This window comes from Tupaia chinensis, unplaced genomic scaffold (genome assembly GCF_000334495.1).
Source record: "Tupaia chinensis unplaced genomic scaffold, TupChi_1.0 Scaffold000034_1, whole genome shotgun sequence".
Classification (NCBI taxonomy): Eukaryota; Metazoa; Chordata; class Mammalia; order Scandentia; family Tupaiidae; genus Tupaia; species Tupaia belangeri.
In genome coordinates, this window is record NW_006159464.1 from 498,373 (window position 1) to 518,340 (window position 19,968).

General features: G+C 36.6%; 1 pseudogene; it reads right to left on the reverse strand.

Moving 5' to 3' along the window:
• The window catches only part of LOC102493168 (protein FAM69A-like), a 37,769-nt pseudogene that overhangs the window by 17,154 nt on the left and 647 nt on the right, over positions 1-19,968 (reverse strand).

Consider the following 19,968-nt stretch of genomic DNA (forward strand, 5'->3'; position numbering starts at 1 on the left):
TACTTGAAATTATCAGCTGAACTTGCTATTGAAAGTAGTTAGATTACTTATGATATTGTGTGATCAACAAAACGTTGGGGGAAAAGGAATTGAAAACAACTGTATATACCAGAGATAGTGTAATAAGAGAGTGGGAAAGGACAGAGGATCAAACATGGGGTAAAAAACATATATATACATATATATGAAAGTAGAAATGGAATATTATTGATGATAACATGCATGATTAAGCCACTAAGCAGTTTATTCTAGATGGGAAACCACATTTAGTATCTTGTGATGATGCTCAGGGAATGAATGTTAAATAATTAAAAAAAAAGTTTCAGGGGAAAAAAACCAGTAAGACTGTTCTTATTGAAAGTAAAAAAATGCGTATTTGATGACTGCAGTAAGCTATATAGCCCCAACTAGGTACTACTTTATAGTATGTTCATTCTACTCACTGAGGCGTATGCCTAAAGTCAGACTTGGGATCATGTATAGGTATATATCAGCTGCACTTGCTATTGGAAATATTTAGACTAATTAAGTTCATTAGCAAATCAATTAAATAGGGGGGAAAGGCATAGAAAGCAACCATAGATACCAGAGACAATGTGGGAGGATGGTGGGACATGGCAGAGGGTGAGGGATAGGGAATCAAGGACGGCAAAAAAAACATAATAAGTATAAAAGACATAAGAAATGGAAAAATATTTGCTGATAACATGTATGTTGATGTGCTTGATTGAGCCAATATACAGTGTATTTTGGATGGAAAATTCATTTGTTTGCTATAATGATGTATAGTGAATTAATATAAAAAATAAATTTAAAGGAAAAGAAAACAGACTCCATCATACAGAGAATTGAATCTCAGATATAGAAGATAGAATTGCTGGCCTAGAAAAATCCACCATGAAGATTGAGAAAATTGACCAAAATATTAGAATGATATACAAGAAATACTATATAGCATCTAATGTCAAATGTTATTTTTATCATGCAGCCAATTTCTGCTAATAAGAATACAATAGAGAGTCAAAACAGAGACAGTATTTAGACATATTAGGCTCATCTCCACCATGGAAAGTTATACTCAGTGTTTCAATGGTTTGAAGGCTACACTTTTCAAGGGGAAGTGCCACTTTGAGAGATTATGTACTACAAAATCCATCCACAGGGTTACAGAGTGGAGAGATTAAGGGGGTCACGTCTGGCTCATGCTCTCACAGCCATTGCAGTACATTGATCTGCATAGAGACAGCACCGGGGAGAGTGAGAGCAAGACAGGCACTGAGCGACTCTGTGCCTCATAAAGGAAAGATAACTAAATATGGGTAAAGGAGATCCTAAGAAGTCGAGAGGCAAAATATCATCATATGCATTCTTTTTACAAACATGCCGGGAGGAGCACAAGAAGAAGCATCCAGATGCTTCAGTCATCTTCTCAGAGTTTCCTAAGAAGTACTCAGAGAGGTGGGAGGCCATGTCTGCTAAAGAGAAAGGAAAGTTTGAAGATATGGCAAAGGCGGACAAGGCCCATTATGAAAGAGAAATGAAAACCTACATCCCTCCTAAAGGGGAAACAAAAAAGAAGTTCAAGGATCCCAATGCACCCAAGGCCTCCTTCAGCCTTTTTCTTTATCTGTTCTGAATATCGCCCAAAGATCAAAGGAGAACATCCTGGCCTATCCATTGGTGATGTTGCAAAGAAACTGGGAGAGATGTGGAATAACACTGTTGCAGATGATAAACAGCCTTATGAAAAGAAGGCTGCTAAGCTAAAGGAAAAATATCAAAAGGATATTGCTGCATATTGAGCTAAAGGAAAGCCCGATATAGCAAAAAAAGGGAGTTGTCAAGGCTGAAAAGAGCATGAAAAAGGACAGGAGGAAGACAAGGAAGATGAAAAAGATGAGGAAGAAGAGAAAGATGAAGAGAATAAAGATGAAAAAGAAGAGGAATATGATGATGAATAAGTTGGTTCTAGTGGAGTTTTTTTTTTCTTGTCTATAAAGCATTTAGCCCCCCTGTATATAACTCACTCCTTTTAAAGAAAAAAATTGAAATGTAAGGCTGTGTAAGCTTTGTTTTTAAACTGTACAGTGTCTTTTTTTTCTATAGTTAACACAATACTGAATGTGTCTTTAGATAACCATGTCCTGGTGGTATTTTCAATAACCACTAAACTTGCCTGGTACAGTATAGGGGTTATAAATTAGCATGGAAATTTAAAGCAGGTACTTGTTGGTGCACAGCACAAATTAGTTATATATGGGGATGGTAGTTTTCTCATCTTCAGTTGTCTCTGTCACTTACCTTTTTTTAAATTTCATGTTCTTTTATACATTCAATCATGTTATTTAGCTTACAAAGTGAATATTCCAACATGTGTACATTTTGTCCTAGTCCAGTTGATAATGCTATAAAATTATCTTCAACAGATACTACCACATTTCTTTGTCTCATTAATGCTTTGCTTCTCTATTTTTCTTCTAAATATCCTTCCCCAGACTCTACTCTTTCACTCACACTATATCTGGTATTCACAACCATTTACTGTGTTTCTATATCCTTTAGTTATTCAGTTTCAGTCATAAAGTGTGGACACTCAGTATATATTAAGTAGGGACATACAATGTCTCTCCTTCATAGCCTGGCTTCTGGTTTGCTTCACTTAGCAGTAAATATTTCATATTCATCTGTTGGTGGGCATTGGGTTGGTTTCATGTGTTAGCAATTATAAATAATGCTGGAATAAACATCAATGTGCAAGCACTTTTCCGATTAAGAATTTTTTGATGACTGACCCTGTATTGCAGCAGTTAAGCATTACACAGAGGAAGCTGGATCCCAGATGGCTAATGGGGGTTTAAGTCCTGCCCCCTGTAAGTTTGAAAAACACCAGGTGCATGAGTGTACATATCCAAAATCATGTGGTATAGAGAATTATAGAAAAAAAGACATAACTGGGCGCTGCTAGGGAGTTTTTTCTCTTTTTCTATCCTTTTCTTTCTCTTTCTCACTCTCTGTCCTCCTCTCTCTCTCACACATGCACAAATGTACGCCGTAGAATTTAAAAAAAAAAATGGAACCTTTTTTTTTAATAGTGGAGTAAACCTGATAAATTATTTCTGCATATCTGTTATAGATCTCAAATTCAAATTCTGCTTAGACCTTTTGTTGCAGACACAGCTTTATTTATCTACAATCTTTTTCCCTTGCTCCTCAGCCTGGAAAATTACTCCTTGAGAATTTCACCTTTTCTGTTAAGATTTTTTCAAAATGTGCTAGTCATTATTTGTGGGCAATTCTAATACAGAGACCCTAAAAATATCACTTAGCATTATGAGTTCTTTTTCTTTCAAATTTGGGAACTTCCAGAATTTTCCACTGAGTATGTGCTTCCTAATAATTCAAATAAGATATTATACTCTGATTTCATTATTATGAGATTTTCAAAAAATGTCAATGTAAAGTTTATAAATTACTTATTTCAATACATCAAAAAAGTTGAAAAACAGAAAATCTCTGCTTATCCCAGCATATTAAAAACAGTTATGGGACAAAGAAATGTGGTATTATCTGTTGAAGATATTTTATAGTTTTATCAACTATATTAGGGAGAAATGTTCACCTGCTGAAATATTCATTTTGTAAGCTAAATAATGTGATTGAATATATAAAAGAAAATGAAATAAAAAATGAAAAAAAATGAAAATGATTAGAAAAAATAAAAAATAATAGTTTTATTAAACCATTGAGATAATCTTAAAATGAGATGTATGTTTCAATTAGAAAACAGAAACTGTTCTATTCATATGCTAGATCTCTTTTTCTAAGAGCTTCTTAACTGTATAATAATAGTATTGGTATAGTGGGTGAAGCAGGGCACAATTAAAATTCTGAAGTAAATTTTCCATTTTTAAATTAGGCATGTAATGTATTGATATTATGCAATTTATATGTTATTTAGCAGCTTAGATTATAATGAGGAAAGTTATGAAAGGATCAGCCCCAAAGCACAGTAGTTGCATGCTACACATAGAAAGCCAGATCCCACATGGCTAACCATGGTTTTAAGTCTCAGACCCAGTGAGTATATGCTCTAAATCCTGGAAGCATGTGAGTGTATGCTCCAAAAACTGAGGGGTTGGAGAAAAGGAGGAAAAAGGATTGGGGCACAATCAAGCTCTCTTAGGTGTTACTTTCTCCCCTTCCCTTTTATTTTTCTGGTGAGCATATGCATTTACTGACAATAAAAAAAAGAAAGTTATGAAAGAGAATAAGCTAATGATGCATGCGACCACGTGGATTATTTTCATAGACACCATGAAACTGAGTGAAAGATGTCACATGCAAAAATGTTACATACTATGTGTAGAGTAAATGGAGTCAGGATGGTTTAGTCTGCCTCCCTTCACTTCCTATCTTATCATGTTTAAAGACAACAGGATAAACAACTTATGTTATTAGTTGTACTGTGGTTGTATTCTTGTTATGTAATTATGAATTTGCTGTTTTACGATATTGCATGTAATGCATATGAGCATGTGTGGCACTTTGGTTTTTATAATGAGCCATCATTGTCTGCAAACTCTTTAAGAGAAAAGGAGCACCTGATCACTTAGCTAGCTAGCTCTGCTCAGATACGCCTTGGTTCCACTAGCTCAGCCCTGGTGGATTTGGCTTGTCTCAGTCTTGGCTTGTCTTGGTTCATCTCGACTCTGCGTAGTTTGAGTTCTGAGGGAAGAAGAACTCTATGAGCCTTGTGTTGCAAGTTCCAAAGTTTCAAGAAGGAGGAAGCACTTTGGAAGTGCTCCTAAAAGCTCTGAGGGCTCCCCCTGAACTTAGCCAATAAACAATGTGACATCAGCGCCTCATGTCTTTTTTCAACTTCCTGCATCTCAGTTCAACCCACCCTTTGGAGGAGGAAGAACTTTAAAAAGTGTTTGGCACTATGAAGAAGGTTCCAAAGAGGTAGGAGAAATGTCCCGTAACCTTCCAGCCCCTGATGTGCTAGATGACCTCTTATCAGGATATAGTATTCAGTGTTAGCTACTTGGATATCCCTCCAGTGGGTATGATGGACTATATAGGACACGAAAAAGGCATTGACTGCTATAGCTGAGGAGTTGAAGATGGAAAAAGAGAAACAAGCAACTGGTTGCATCAGGTGAATTATGCTAGAGGAACTCAGGTGAATGACTGAGGATGTCCTGTGTAATGCTGCAAAAGTGAAGGAAATTCTTGAGTTGTATACAGGCACTGGAACTTGACTTTAAAATGACTGAGGCCTTCCTGACTGATGGATTATTAGAACAGGTACTGAAAAATGAGCCTGCTTTTTATGCTCAACCTGTTGCATACCAGAAGGTAAATCATGAGCAACTGGTAGCACAGGGAGGGATTCCTCAGTTTCCTCACAGAGTGACTGAGTTCACTGTGGCTTCTTGGTTATTGTGACTGTGAGAACTGACTTCAATGGTGTCATTTGTTTGGGTGACAAGGTAGAGAAATTTGCCTCCTTCACCACACAACTGTGCCTGCTGCAGTGATTGCAGTATTGTGGTCAATATGCCCCAGGACAGAGAGCAAGTAATTCCTTGATGGAATGAATGACTGCTACTGTGAGAACAGTCTGATATGATGCCATTAAACTGCCAGCAACTACAACAGTACATATAAAGAATGGAAAACAATCAACTTTGACAACTCAAAAACTCCTGATAAAGAACTTTGTCAAGAAACCTGCCACCTCAGTAAAGGGAGGTGAAGCATTGTTCACTTTAATTAAGCTGAGGTACCCACATTGCAGAGACAAGTGGGGACTAGAAGCCCCATGTTGGAGATCACTATACATTGGTCCCCTGTAATGTACAGAGAGTGTTGGCTCTAGTGGACCTGGGGGTTAAATGTAGTTTTGTAAATGGTAACCTTGACAAGTTTGCAGGACAAGTGTCTGGAGGCCAGACAATTACTATGAAAGTAGTGTCATTGCCCTTGGAAATTGAGCAACTATCCTCCTCAAGTCAAGGGAAAGATATTTTGCTGGGGTACAGTTCTGCATTTCCAATGGATAATTTCATCTGCAAGTGCAGATAGTAAAAATTGTGATTAGGAGGCATGCTAAGCACTCCCCTCAAATGTTACCTACACCCATATGGATACTAAATGTGAAACAATACTGATTGCTTAGAGGGCATGACAAGATTACTGGTATCATTTGTAAACTGAACAATGGGGGGGGGTGGCCCCCCTTGTATTCAGCTGTGTGAGATATACATATAATCATGGGCCAAGCTGGACACTGTATGGTTGTTTCATTACAGTGATGATGTGTTTTTAACCTCTGATTTTCTTGCAGTTATAGTGGCAGCTGCAAGATAATAGGGCATCTGCAAACATGTGGATGGGTGGTCAGTCTGAAAGAAATAAAAGGGCTAGGCTTGTTGGTCAAGTTTTTGAATGTTGTATGGTTGGGTAATACCAGAATAATTCTTGAGACAAGTGTTGATAAAGTACAAGCGTGGGGAGTGGTCAATCTGAGCAAACACGGTGACCTTTAAACAGATACAGAAACACAATTCTATGAGCTGTCATTTGCAGGGCATGAAAGCACTTAAAATATAAATATGCTAACTTCCTTTTATCTATATTAAATCAGTATCAAGTTAAAGGAAACCACAATGTGTTTATCAGAATTGGCCCTAAAAGGTAAAAGAAACTACCTGGTGCCAGTTGTCTTCACATCTTTAGCAAATTAACATTGGAAAACAACTGGCTTTGCATTCCATTTCTTTTTTTCCCATTTTCTGCTCTTATAAAGAATAAACCTGGGACCAGTTCGGGGTCACAGCTATCTTCATTAGAGAAGTTGGGGCCACCTGAACCTTGCTTTTCTATACTTGTATGTCTTTGTGAGTTTATTTTTATGTTTATTTGTAATCCACAGCATCCCCCTACTCAGAAAAATGATTTCTGCCTAGTGAGTGTCTGCATGTCCTACCACTGTGGCACAGTTACAGAGCTTTTTGTTCTCACAAGGCTATTGAATAGCCTTTATCCTCCACTTAGTTGCGGCTTGTAAACCTTTGTGCGACCGGACAAAAAAAGGGTCCTCTTGGGGCCCCAGTCAGGAACAAACATTCCTAGTTGGTAAATGCCTAGTGCAAGAAGCTCTACTCTTTGTAGATAGTAGATCAACATAAACCATGCGAGTACTGGTTTTTGGTGAAGCCTATGGCTCCCAAAAAGTGAACAACTCTGTCAGTCAGTGGAATTACAGTCACAATTGTGAAAAAGAGCTGAGCTCCAATATTCTCTAATTGAGATGCAGCTGGCATGAGTGTACATTGCACTGGTGCACTAGTAGTCTCTGAGACTATAATGAGAATAGCCCAATACTAACGAGAACATCTTATCCTATTGAGGGGTGACTACAACATTGCCTGTAGGTGTAGCACAAACTCTAACTTTAGTACAGTAGGGAGCTTACTTGGAACAGAGAGGGACACTTTCTACTAGTCCTTTACCAGAAAAACTCATGAGTGCTAGGCCCAGTGTAGTATGATGAAGAAGTGCTGAATCCTGAGTTACAGATAAAAAAAAATCAACTTAAACCTTCCCTGTATGTGGAGGGGAAAGGTCATATTCCAGAAATGGATTGTATAACCATCATTCTATAAAATTTGATATGATACCAGGACTAGACAAAGCAGTCAATGGACTAAACTGTGGAATGTATGGGTGATAGTGATAAAAGAGGAGAAACCTATTACTGTGTGTATGGACAGCTGTACTGTGAATAAAATATGTTTTGATAGTGGTAGATATCACTACTGGACTGTTGTTTATGTGTCCTGCAGCCAGAGCTGGTCTGAAGGTAGCCACATCATCATCTACAGTGAAGGGGTGGGTAGACAAGATATGGAAAGTCACTCAAGCCTTAAATAAAAGACTACAGAGTGAGAGAGTGCCCTATTGAGGCTGTCATACTTAAGAATACAGTACATGTACAGATAAAAGTTAGTACGACAGATGTACTTTTTAAAGCCAGGCTTTGGGAGGCAAGGAAACTTGTTGCTTCCTGCCCCAATGCCGGTGGCCCCAGGACATACAGTCACTTGGTAGTGTCCTTGGAAGATCCACTTCCCCCATGATCAGTATCTAGGGCTGAAAATACGCAAGTTACTCTGTGAGTGACCCATTAGTGGTTCCCACGGGTACAAGTCACCAAAATAAGCAGGTCATAAATAGATATTAAAGGTGCTTTTGCTCTAACGGTGGCCCTTTCTTATGCTACTGCTAAGTTTCAGGAAATTATGCACCTCACAGGAGACCCAATAGAAGAGTGGTAGTCTGTCTACTCTAGGCCCAATTAGAACTGGGTATTTGCCTTCCTAGCAGAAGGAGCCTATTTTCTTGTGACTTATTGTTACAGTTTATATTGTTGTGTTGTTAATGGGTACAGGGCTCTGGCTTTCTCACCGAGTGAACATTGCAGAAGAATTCAGCCATGTAAATTATAAGGTGAGAAACCCAGAAGGGGTAGAATGTAGAGAAAATGGAGTCAAGATGATTTAATCTGGCTCCCTCACTTCTGATATTACTATGTTTAAAGACAAGATAAACAACTTATATTATTAGTTGTACTGCACTTGTGTGATTCTTATGGAATTATGACTTTGGTGTTTTATGCCATTGCATGTAACACACATGAAAATGTTATGGTTTGGTTTTGGCAATGAGCCACTGTTGTCTGAAGCCCCTTTAATAGAAAGGGAGTACCTGGTCAGCTAGCTAGCTAGCCTTGATCAGCTTAATCTTGGTACTACTAGCTCAGCCCTAATGGCCTTGGCTTGGCTCAGCCTTAGCTCATCTCAGCTCAGCTCCATGTGCTGTGAGCTCCAAGAGGGAAGAAGTGCTCTGTGAGCACTCTCCATGTGCTTTACAAGCACCAAAAGGAAGGAAACATTTGGCAAGTGCTACTAAGAGCTTTGTGAGTTTCTCCTGAACTCAGTCAATAAACAACATGAAGTCAGTGCCTCAGGTCTTCTTTCATCTCCGTGTGTCTCAGTTCAACCCACTGCTCAGAGAAGAAAGAACCTCACAAGACACTATATGATTCTATATGTTTGAAATTCATTGTGAGAAAAGTGGCTCTTTTATAATAGATATCAGAATATTCAAGGGGTACTGACAATAAGGAGGCATAAGGGAGCCTTTAGAATGCTGGAAATACTGTCTTTTCTGGGCCATTACATATGTGCACATATATATAAATTTTCATTGAGCTGTAAACTTAAGATCTGTCCATTTATTTTTCTGTAACTTACACTTTGAAAAACATTTTTAAAGGGAAAGAAACTATTATCTATGAGTAATTAGTAAGGGAGGTGGTGCATATACCAAAGAGTGGTATTGTACAATGTTGAGTGTATTTGGGTCAGCAAGTGGCATGGTAGTTAGGGTGGTTGGATCCCACATGACTGACTGTTGGGTTCCAGTCTGGGTGCCTTGAAAAACACACCAGGTGCGTGTGTGTGTGTGTGTGTGTGCCCCAAATCCCAAGAGTGGAAGGGATTGTGGTGTAGGTATTCCACCTGGGGAATGCTTTCTCTCTCTTCTCTCTCTCTCTCTCCTATCTCATTCTCTGGCAAGTGCATGTGCCCTATAGCAAAAAAAAAAGTATAGTGTACTTATTTTATCAGGGTATCAGGGTCATCTTAGTAATATATCTCAATGACTGGGTGAGGCTCAACCTCACAGCCATTCTTAAGTAACTACTCAATCATATTTGTTTATTGTTATTTCAGCAAGTTAATTTCAACATCATTTATGAGAATAAATGTAAACAAGATCATACACATATTTCTACCTCAAGTGGAATTTTGAAACAGAAAGATACTTTGAGATGCTGAGCAACTGAAGCTCCTATTATTTTTTACTTTGAAATTCTTTAAAAACTGACTCTATAGCCATCTTTGCATTAAGCAACATGTACCATGGAAATAGAAGTCCAGTGGCCTTAGATATCTCTTCTAGTCATGATTTTCTTGATCAGACATGTTATTTATTGAGGCTTTTGAAATGTAGAGCACTTAAGGAATTAAATCTTTGCTTTAACACTTCTTTTTTCATTTGTTTGTTTTTTTGAGAGAGAGAGAATGATTTTTGCTATAGGGTGTGTGTGCTCACCAGAGAGACAGAAACCAAGAAATCACCTCCCAGAGAGGATGGTCACACTGCAATCTCTTCTTCTCTATTCTCCTCTCAGGATTTTGGGCACATATGTACTCATTCCTCACATGAGTTTTAAGCCACCAGGTCTAGTACTCAAACTATGGTCAACTATGCCAGAGTCCAGCGATGTAACCATTACATCAACTGCTGGTCCAATGCTTTAACACTTCTAAGAGAAACAATTTGGGAATGAATAAGAGAAACTGAACTTCTAAGTCAATCATTTTATACAAGGCTATAAGTTGACCAGCCAACTAAGTAGTTATAAAGAGAAATTACTCTTTACCTTTCTCTTCTGGTTCTTTGAAGAATTGCTAAACTATGGTTATTGGAGAAGGTGGACCAAGAGGAGCCAGAAGTAAATAATTGTAAATCTTTCGTGTACATATGTATATAAAGCAAAATATGAAGCAATAATATTTTTAGATTATGTTATTCAAACTTCTTCTTTTCATTAGAAGTGGCAGTTGAGAATTCACTATGTGTATCATACCTTATTTTATGAATTAAGTATCTTATCCTTTATACTGATTTCTTACCAGTTTTAACTTCCTGCGTATTTTTAGTGTATCAAATTTTCTTTGAAGTCTAGAGAGAGCATTCAAGAGTAAGATGAAAATCTGCCATTAGTTTGTTCACATATGTAAATAAACATCTTCTGTTTTATTGTGTCCTTGCGAACTCTTGCACAAAATTGAATGGTCCAAAGAAAAGCAAATAAGTAGCATGATTCCAACTTGACCTTGAACTGTAATCTATGTCCATAACTTCAGAGGTGGTATTAGGGAGTCTTCTCTGGACTTGGAAAAGCTGAAAACAAAAAGAGTCAGAATTGGCAAGGAGAGAACATCACAATGCACTTACTCACAGCACTGTTCTGAATTCAAATGCCTGAATTAAACTTTGCCATGCATTCACCATAAAGAAGAGATTACTGACCTTTAGCTGAAAATTCAAAGAAGCTGACATCATACTCAGTTTTACTAAAGCAAAGGAATCTCATCTTGAAATGGGATGTTTTTAACTGCATTTTGTAACCAACCAAATAGTTACACCCAGATAGATTATGACATGACATAGTTGTTTCCAGAGAATTGTTTATTACAAAATTGACATTCTAAAAATTATTATTGCAGCCCACAAATTTATTTACATGGACATTGCCATATTGTTTTCAGTGTTATTACATATGTCATTACATTATTGCCTCCAGTCTTTCTGTACAGGAGATAAATAAACAACAAGCATTTGTCATTTTCTGCAATAAACTATAGTGGCAGCAAACTTAATCTTGTGTTAATTAGGCTTGTGGAAACTAAATCATGCATCAAAAAGCACAGATTATTTTAGGCTCCCTCTAGCATAAACAAAAAGCCTTGAGGGTCCATAACATATTATTTTTGTTGACAGTCTTCTACTTTTTGACCAATTTATTTCATGTTTCTGAGAGATTCTGCCTTGATTGCCTTTAGCTCTGTATTCAATTGACCTCCAAGCATAAATTTGTTAATCCTTCTTATTTTTGTGTATTTAAGCAGAATTACAAACTTCAAATTTATTGTAAAATGAACCTGTATACAAGCTTTCAAAACCACTTAAGTGACATAGTGATGGAATTATCAGCATTGTAAGTAAATACAGAACGTTCCAAAAATCATCCCAAGTGTTTATTTATAAGCCATTTGTAATTGCAACCAAGAATGAATGAAAGTTCTGGAAAATGTAAAATACCAGAAATTTTTACATTAAATTACAATTTACATACAACAAGGAAAGCATAACATTTTTTTAAGTCTTTCTAATTGAAGGATATGATTATGTTACACAAGCTCATTGACAAGCAAATAAAGTTTAAGCTACAGAAACTATAGCACACATGTAAAAGAATAAGTCATGACAAAGAATAAGTAAAAATATATGATCAACAGTCTTATTCCAATATAGGAGTTTATTATGATTCTATGAATTTAGGTGACAATTGATCATGTAATAAAATTTTAATTTTGTTTCTTTGAAGTGATTATTTTAGGACTTGAAAACATATTTCTCTTTTATTTTTTGATCAGTATAGAAATTTTCTATGTCTTTTCAAGAATTTCCATTTCCTTCCTTTCTCTTTCCTTTTTCCTTCCTTCCTTCTTTTCATCCTATACTCCTTCCTTCTTTTCCTTATTTCCTTTATGTCTGCTTTTCTTCATCCTTTTACTTACTTTTTTCCCACCTTTTTTCATCTTGCTTTCATCTTTGTTTTTCCTTCCTTTCAGCCTATTTTCTTTCTCTCACTCTCTCCCTTTATTTCTCTCTTTATCTTTTGCTCTCTGCAGTTTTATGAATATTTGTTAAGTTCCTACTCCGTATTGACCTTTTAAAAAGAATTATTTATTCATTTAATTCCATTTGTTATGATTATTATTACTATTTTTAGTTTGAACAGAGAGAGACACAGAGAGAAAGAAAGGGAAAGCGAGAAAGCAAGCTGCCAAGTCCTGGACTTGAACTGTGGTCAGCCATGTGGTAATCCAGCATCGTTTACCACCACACCACCTGCTGACCCCATTTGTACTGGGTTTTGAAGATACTACGTTAAGTGAGTCAAAATCTCTGCCCATGCAGAGCTCGAAATTTAGAGAAAGAAATGGTAATGCACATCAAAATATACAACACATAGTGAATGCTATAATAAAAAAAATACCCTCTAAAATAAGTGCTACAATGGAGATAGTCACTGGATATTATGAGAACACAGAGAATGGATGTATAAATCAGATTGGCAGAAGTAATCAGGGAGACTTGGAAACTTTAATGATTATGATGGATTTTAAAGAACATATGCAAGATACATAAAGGAACGGTAAGGGGTACCATAAGCAGTAAGGTTGCTATGGATAAAGGCATGATGACATGAGGCATCAAGATGCATTCTAGAACCTATATGTTTAGTATACCTAAAAGAGAGAATGTCTGTAGAGTATGACAGAGGATAAGAACATAAAAATAGATATTAGCCAGAATACGGAACATCTTGTGTATAATTTAAGAAACTTGAACTTTGTTTTGGGAGGTCTAGACAGCTACTTGAGGGATTTTAAGCAAGAAAATGACATAATCAAATTTGTGTTTGAAAAAAATCACTTTAGGGACCAGCAGTTGGTGTAATGGCTATGTAGCTAGACTCCCACATAGTCAACAACGGTTTGAGTCCCAGACCAGGTGGCTTAAACTCACACCGGGCAGTGTGCATGCATGCCCAAGATCCTGAGAAGAGAATGGAGGAGAAGGGATTGTGGCGTGACCATTCCCCCCTGGGGGGTTATTTTTCCCTTTCTATCTCTCTGTCTCTTTCTGTCTTTCTGGGGAGTGCACACGCTCTATAGAAAACAACTCTCAAAAAAAAAAAGAAAAAAGAAAAAGATCACTTTAAAATTAATGTGAAGGAAGAAAGTATGCTGTTAAGGTATGTTATGTTTCAATTTTATTTATCTGAAGATTTTTTTTTTCTATTTCTCTTGACTGATCCACTGGTTGTTTAGAAATTAGTTTTTAAATATCTAGATATTTAAGAAAGTTAATTGTTCTAATTTTTCTTCCTTTTTGATTTGTGATTTCATAACATTATGGTCAAAAAGGATACTCAATGTGATGTCAACCTTTTAAAATTTAAGACTTGCTTTGTGTCCTGATATATATGCTCTTTGTTGACAAAGTTTTGGAAATATTCTACATATCTTTTTACCTACAGTGTGGTTCAAGTTCACTGTCTCTTGTGGTAGTCAGTGACTTAAAATCTACTTTGTCTTATATAAGTATAGCCATTTATGTTCTCTTGGGTTATTATTTGTGTGGACTGTCTTTTAAAACACCTTCACTTTAAGCCTATGTGTGTCCTTAAGTCTAGGGCAGGTCAGTTGTACACAGTGTATGTTATTTGGTTTGTTTTTTAAAATAAATCTATTTGGTTATTGTTATGTCTTTTTACAAGTAAGTTTCATCCATTTACATTTAAATTAATTATTGATAAGTAAGGATTTACTATTGACTTTTTGTTCATTGTTTTCTGCCTATTTTGTAGTTCTATTCTTCTTCTGTAGATGTCTTTTTTGTGGTTTAATGATTTTTGTAGCTATGAACCTTAATTTTTTTTTTTATTTTTGCTCACTTACCTAGACTTTTTTGTGGTTTTCATTAGGCTTAGAGTTGTAACAGTCTATTTTAAGCTGAAAATTAATTTTAGTCATATATAAAAGGTCTCTTCTTCCCCTCCACTTTATGCCTCTAATTTCAAATTTTATTTCCTTTTTATTATGTAACAATTAAGGAGTTTCCATAGTTATACTAATTTTTAATAATTTTACATTTTTTTAATTGCTGTAGGTCATGTGTGCTCACCAGAGAGAGATAGGGAGACAGAGGGAGAGAGAGAGAGAATAGAGAGTAAAATCATAGCCCCCAAAAGAGGCATAGTTACATTGTATGTCCTCTCCATTTGTCCATCATGTCAGGATTTGGAGCATGCAAGCATACATATATGGTGTGATTTTCAAGCTGCTAGTAATAGGATTTGAACCATGGTTATCCATTTGGAATCTGACTCCCTTAATCACTAAGGGAAAGGGCTAAGCCACTTTAAACTTCTATATCTGGAGTTAATGTAATTGCTGTGACATTACTAACACATTAAGTGAGTCTATGTTTGCCTATATATTTATTTTTACTAGTGATACTTTACTTTTATGTGTTTTTATATTGCTCTTCAGCATTTATTTTTTTATTTTTTTTTCTGAGTTCCTTTTAGTAATTCTTGTCTGGCAAATACAGTGATATTGAACCTGTTCAGATTTTGTTTATCTGGGAAAGTATTTACCTCTCCTATATTTTTGCATTTTCATCTTATAGTGCTACAGGATAGGTTTCCACAGTTTCAAGGGGTTGCTGGTTGAGTTCTGTGGTCAAGTAGGGGCACTAGCTGGTCTCCATATTTATAGTGGTCTTCTACCTACATTCCCTGTAAGGAGAGAGCTTCTGGCTGAGTTCAAGTGTTGGACGTGGCTGATGGCCAGGGTCTGAGGTCATGTTGGGCCACTGCTTTGAGTTTTTTTGGATGGGCAACAATGTTGACTTTTCTATGGTGGATGGAACCACTTGGTATGGTTTATCCAGGAATAACTACTGGCTCAAATTCCCAGCCAGGTTGGGTGCTGAGTGGAACCTTTGTTGAGGTAAAGCTACTGTCTTATCTCTGTGATTGAACAGGATTTCTGGTCTGGCTCCAGACTCAGACAACACTACTTGCTGGATTCCCTAGAACAATGGGGTCACAGGCGTGGCTCCTTGGTTGGATGGGGACAGAATCTGGGATCTAAAGTCAGGGTGAGAGAGTTGAGGGAGAGTCTTTGGTCAGACTGAGTCACTGGCAAAGGCTCTAATTAGGTAAGGCTACTGGTGGAGGAAAAAGGTTACTGCCAAAATACACAGGCCAGTCTCTCTGAGTCTTTATCACTTTTTCTATACTTAGCTCTTACTAGGTAGTCTAGATATGGCTATTTCTTCAGTGTTCTGAATGAGGCTAGGGATAACTGAGCTTCTCAAGAAGCACTCTAAATTGCTCTAGGAGTTGGACATCTGCTTGTCTTCATTCCACTGGAGAAATTATTGGTTAAAAGTGTCATTGACAGTGTACCATTGTGCCGGCTTGGGGGAAGAGTGATGTAGACAATATAAAGTCATCATTTTTAATCTTCTTGATAATTTTTTTCCAGTTTGTGTACTCTAATGACATGCTAAAAACCTTATCCTTAGGCTCTGAGATTTTCACAAAGGAATTCTTGTCTATGAATTTTGGAGGCACTAATTTAATGTTTATGTGAGAGGACTAAAACTGGGATCTCCACTCCATTATGTTAATCAAATTTTTCTCTTTTAATATAAAATATTTACTACACAAGACACCATAATAATAAAAATCACTTGTGGATTCGAAGAATGCATTTGTAATGTATGCCATTGCAATAGAGCTATTATACATAGGATATAGAACTTCTATAAATTAAAAAGAAAAATGATTATTTTAAAATTAACAATGACTAGAGCATGCACTTCAAAGAGAAAGAAGCCTGATTGATTACGACATATAACCCTTCACTAATAAACAAAATAGTGCAAGTTAGAGTAACTGTGAAATTTTGCTAAACATTCAGCAGATTGGAAAAACAAATTAAAGTTCTGTCAATTCTAATTTTAAGTTAGTATATGGAAAAATATTAAGTTTCATGACCTGATAATAGTAGTACATGTGTGCAAAAAATTAAAATAAAATACCAGCAATTACTAGTAAAATTAAAAATGTACATATCCCATACCAACAATTCTAATTTTATGTGAACCCTCAACTATGTGTACAAGGAGACACACATATTTTTCTCACTGAAACATAGTTTACAGCACTAAACACTTTGAAAATATTTAACATAGATAAAAAAGACAGTAGATAAGTAAAATGAAGTTTAAAATACTATACAGTAGTGCAAACAAATGAATCAGTGTTATGTATGCCAACATTGGAAAATCTTTTTCTTTTTTTTCGCTATAGGGTGCGTGCGTTCGCCAGAATAGGACACTCACCAGGAAGACAGAGGCAGAGAGACAGAAAGCAATAGAGACAGAAAACATGCCACAATCACTTCTCCTCCAATCTCCTCTCGGGATCTTGGGCACACACACACATGCGCCCGGCGTGAGTTTTAAGCCACCGGGTCCAGGACGTGAACCGCGGTCGACTACATGGAAGTGCAGTGACATAGCCATTCCGCTAACTGCTGATTCCCAACATTGGTAAATCTTAAAACATAAAGGTGACAGAAAAAAGTCAATAAAGCATACTTATATCAGCCTTTACACAATATAATATCATGTATTATATGTTATTTTTTGTGTAACAACACGTACAAATATCTAATATTTTTCATATGCATATTGTCTGGAATAAAAGTAAGACCATTATTAAGCTCCTATGAAATAAGTAGTTGTTTCCACTGTTAAAATAATATGTGTGTATATATGTATATATATATATATGTATATATATATATATACTTGTATGCCAAATGGTAAACAGTTTAATACAAAGATAAAAGTTATAATAGTAATTAGTAAAATAAATTAGTACTTAAACTTATATTTTTATTACTATATTACATTATGGTAGACGTGAATGTTGATTCCCTGTTATAGTAACAGGTGAAACAGGTGAATTACATAAACAGCACTGAATATTAGATTGTTCTTTATCACAATATAAAGTGAGGTCGCAATTGCTCATGTTTTACATAGCATAATGTGCTTTGTAAAAACTACCTATTTATCATTTATTTCAAGAAATATTTATCTGAAAAGCTACTTTAACTGTGTTTTACAGTTTGTATGTTTTATTTCTTGTGAAAAGGAGTGTTATATGTTAAATTTTGAAACAAATGTGTATTATTAGAGTGAAGTATTAAAATTAAACATCCAGTATGAAGTAAGAAGTTTTCTAACATTTCTGTCAAAAGACATAAGTATGAATTCTCCACATCTTCAAAATAAAACAGAAAAAATAATATTTAGCTGAGGCGTTATATTTGGTTATATTGTGTAAATGATTATGCAAACCTTAATTGTATTTTCACATTGTACAATATTATGTACAAAATGTAATAATTAATTTGTATTTACAGAATTAAGGTATACTTTATCACAATATAAAAGTGGCTTATCTTTCCCAGTGACATAAATGTTAGATACAAACAGTATTCAAAACTTGTACCAGTCAAAACTGAATATACTAACATGTATTTCCTTAGTGTGAAAATTAAGTTATGTAAAAGCTCTGGTTTACTTAAAGAAAAATTGTAAACATATTAAGAAAGTATTTTAAAACTACTATAAATCAACTTTGTCTGATAAAAATTTTGGAAACTGTCCCGGCCTGTGGGACAGTTGAACAGGTTCCTTGGGGGAGGGAGTGAGAGATGGGACAAACACACGCACATACACACTATGAGGTGCTGATCAAGTCGTCTTCTTCTGTCTACTTCCGTTTATTGAGGAGAAATGGTGAGTTATATACAGCTGGTGGGAACCAATTGATTGCCCGAAATGCAAATGAGATAGAACAGCATGAACCAATCATTGATGTGGGTGGATCTCTCCCGTTGCCTAGAAACCCAACCACTTCTGGGGAGAACGGTTGGTCACATGATTTCTGAGAAACGATTTGCTCAGTGAGGAAGTGGGCAGCGGTGGGAGTCGTTTTCAGAGCCACATGTCCATCCTTACCCATCATTGGAGAATCCCATAGCTATGATGGGTTTCCTGTCTTAGGTGGGGAGACTATACAGCTGTTACAGGCTCAGACTTTCTTACCCGTCTTTGGCTAACCGATTCAGCACCTCAGGCAGGAGCACAGTTTAGGCTCCGCGATACTCAATCTCCAGGTTGTGGTAGTGGACTTGGATAGGCTGCATTTTTATGGAATTAATTTGTTGTTTAAGGAAAGCCATGAGCTTATTAAAGAGAACAGGCCTCAAAGAGCAAACAATCAGTAAATCCAGAATCAGACCAAGTATGGGGAGGAAAAATGGGAGGAGTCCATTCCATGCAGACCAAAAAGGGAGTGTCACGAACGATGCCGGACTTGTTGGCATAAAAGCAGCAGCATTCCTGTAAAGCAAGACAGAGACCCCCCTCCACCCGGTTCTGCCAGGAGCAGCGCCAGGATCAAAACCAGCAGCGGTAGTGTCAAAGAAGCAAAACAGGATCAGGTATTTAAGAAGCATCTTCATTTTGTGGATCTATGGTAGGAGAGAGAGAAATCTCAGGGCTTTCATCATCCCTGGATGGCTTGTTAGAATCAATCTGTTTGATTAATCTTTCTGGTAGCCAACGACCAGCATCCATTTTTTGAGAATAGATGCAGACAGATCCTCTGCCCCAAATGAGGACAGGGTCCAGACCATTCCATATATTCTCCAGAAGATCTTTCCACAAAACTGAGGCAAATTTAGTTTTGGTAGTTGAATGCCAGAAGTGCCAGTGGCTGAGTCTCCATCTTTATCTAGAGACAGGAAATTTAGGACACAAAGAGCATGTGCCAAAGGTTTTTTTGTGAGCCTTTAGTCTGTAAAAGCTCTCCCTCATTTAGCTTTTGGAGAGTATTTTTCAAGAAAAGATGAGCACAAAAATTTATCTGGAGGAAAATGGTTATCAGAGTAGTTCGAGTAAAGGAAGCACATGCAATAGGCCAGAAATCTGTTTATTGGAATAGCCAATTAACTTGGTCCTTAGTATATGGCTGGACGATTGTATCAGGATCTTTGCCATATGTCCAGGTCGACCACAATTGAAGCAATTGCCTCCATTATTATGGTTAAGGAATTGGTGAACAGTATATCCTTTAAGAGCAGCGGCCAGAGCCAATCCCTGTTGGTATGCTGACCCAATATCAGAACATAGGCGAATATATCCTGATAAATATGTCCTTATTTTATATGGCCTGGTTGTTGCTTGACAAGCAGCATTAGCATTTTTATATGCCAATTGTTTAACAAAATTGGTACCTGCAATAAGCACTGCCAAATATTTTCCCTGCTGCAGTAATTAACCAATGAACAAACTCAGAAAAAGGTTCGTCAGGCCCTTGTTTTATTGTTGTAAGGAAGGTACTTAAGTCTCCCTTAGTAGGAAGTTTTTTCCAAGCTCTCATGGCTG